The following is a 2,908-nucleotide window of genomic DNA, read 5'->3' as shown; positions in this document are numbered from 1 at the left end:
TAATGAGCACCTCCAGGTGCTCACCAAGGGGTAGACGGACGAGACAAGACCAACTGAGACAGTGACAAAAACCAGACAAACATGGTGAACAAGACAAGGGGCAGACAAGACAACAAGACTAAGGGATTGGGGTGACTTAACAAAAATAACAAACAAGGGAGGGGGGAGGGGCCAAACACTGGCTCATGGGAGGCAGTCCATGGGGGAGGGGAGAAGGGGGAACAGTCCCAGTCCCCGGCTGCGCTCGAGGGCGCGGAGTCCTGGGGGAGTCCTGGGGGGGACAGTCTTTGGCCCTGGGGGTCTCCCAGGGATCGGCTTGGCTGCCGGACTGGAGGCCGGCTGGAACTGGCCTGACGCCGGCTGGAAGGCCGGCTGGACCGGGCTTGATGCCGGCTGGAAGGCCGGCTGGATAGGGCTTGACGCCGGCTGGAAGGCCGGCTGGATCACCGGACTGGACGCCGGCTGGATCACCGGACTGGACGCCGGCTGGATCACCGGACTGGACGCCAGCTGGGACGCCAGCTGGGACGCCGGCTGGATCGCCGGCTGGAACGCCGGCTGGATCGCTGGCTGGGACGCCGGCTGGATCACCGGACTGGACGCCGGCTGGATCACCGGACTGGACGCCGGCAGCACCGGACTGGACGCCGGCAGCACCGGCGTGGACCCTCCTGCTCGACACTTCTCCCTCCTTCTCCGCACCACTGGGTCCGTAGCCAACTTAGGCGGAACCATGGGGACCGGAGGGAGTTCTGCGTCGTTGGAGACCGCAGACGTCATCCCGGGGTCACACCTCACCCACTCGCCACAGGCTCCGCCAGGAGAACCGGGGACCGTGGAGCTCAAGCCGAAGGGTACTGAGTCCCCCCGGGCAGCGGCAGCCAGGACGAGGCCCTCCGGAGCGGTCGACCGTGGGGTGAGGGCTCCGAGTGGAACCTCACCCTCGGGACCGTCCCGGTTGGCCACGAACCTGACCATGTCCGCGAACCCAAGGGGAGCCAGCAGCCTCTTCTCCGACGGGGCGAGGCGCTGAGTGAGGCAGCAGCCAAACTCAGACGACCTCGCCACCGTCGAGAATGCCCCGGCGAACTCCCGGTTCCCATAACTCCCCTGACGGAACCCTGGTTTGTTCGGTCATTCTGTCTTTAAGTGTAAAATGCTTTAGTGATTATAATTAGAGATTTTGAGAGTGCTTGAACTCTGGCTAGACTGAAGTCAATGATAATGTTCTTTGATAATGATTGATTCTTTGCTCTCTTTCTGTACAATGAGACAGTTATAATTAGTAACTTACAATGTTTTGATTAATTCACGTTAAATACAAAGTCAGCCATATTAAAATATTTCATGACATTGTTAATTTTTGGTTACCATAGTTTAAGTATATAGTTTTGTTTTTTGTTTTTAACTTGTAAAACCATGTTAATTTTTAAGGGTGTGTTAAGCTTAAGTGTCAAAAACGTTTGTAAATGAAGTTGAAGGAAACAGCACAAAAAGTCTAATGGTGTAAAAACTAATAATACTTTACAGTTTCATTCTTTTGTTGTGTGAGTAAATGTGCATATTTGTAATAAATTACAACAATGAGCAAGTGTCAGTTTGCAAAATAAGTCCCTTCTGAGCATTTACCATTTTGTTCATGTCATTTATGCACTTCTTTTCCTAAGCTAACTGCTGTCTTTATTTTACAGGAACAGATACTTCTAGAGCATATATGGGGGAGACTTCGGTCACGTTTGGAGCACGCCCTTTCACGGATGCCTGTGGATATGGACTTCTTAGAATTTATCTGTGTTCAGGAGTTGGTTTTCCTGAGTGCTGGATCACCCCAGGTCATCATTCCTGTCGACATATGGGAAGGCTTAACTGGTCTGCATCATGCAATTTCTTGGGCACTGACAGCATTCACCTTTTACCCCGTCCTTTGCTGAAAAACCCAGGAAATGATCCATTGGCAAAGAAATTAAATTACAATACAAAATAATTACCATCAAATAATGTCACGATTCTTTATGTCACAATTAAATAAAAATAATGTAGTTGCAAAACCTGGTCATCTCAGTTTGGATGGTGACCCTCTGCTGAACAGTGTGCTGCCTATGGATGCTGAATCATGAAATTGTTTTAATGAGAGTAATTAAATAAAAATATGTATGCACAAATACATATACATAACATAGAATTCCTTTACCAAACTATCCTTACTAACTACACTTAGTTACCACAATAATAAATAAAAATACACAAAAAGCCTGGCATTATCCTGACTGGGACTAGCTGCACTGCCTGAAGTCAGCAAAGACAACAAGTGCCTGGCTGATCTGACAACTTCATTGTCCTGTAAAAATAGTTTAAGAAGAATATCTTTTTTGTATCTTATGTCATTCTTATACACATTCATTATTGGTTTAATGGTCCGCTGTTTGTAACGCTTTTTGCTAGATATCAGTTCAGGGTGCAGGGTAATGGTATTGAACACGAGAGAGTACAATAATTATTAATTAAATGGCTTACAATTAGAGACGCTGATTGCAATTTTTTAAATAAGTGAGTCATTTAGTCATTTGATTCAACTGATTCGTTCAACGGCTCATTCATTCGGAAACGAGACAAGTGATTGTCTTTATGAATGGGTTACTTAATCATTAAATGAGCCAGTAATTCAGTAACCCATTCATAAAAACAACCACTTGCCTCCTTGCAGTAGTGTTGATATTCAGGGAAAGGTCCTGGAATGTTGCTTACCTAAATCGTATATTATCAATATCTTTTTTTCCACCGCAGTATGCATCTATAACTTTCTGCGAGTGCTGTTGCACTCATTTGTTTTGATATCTGCACGAGTCTCTCTCACATACTCACTCAGGCTGTGCAAGCCTAATCTGTAATGACATATCAGTCGCCGTAA

This window comes from Triplophysa rosa, linkage group LG12 (genome assembly GCF_024868665.1).
Source record: "Triplophysa rosa linkage group LG12, Trosa_1v2, whole genome shotgun sequence".
NCBI lineage: Eukaryota > Metazoa > Chordata > Actinopteri > Cypriniformes > Nemacheilidae > Triplophysa > Triplophysa rosa.
This window is presented reverse-complemented; position numbering follows the sequence as displayed.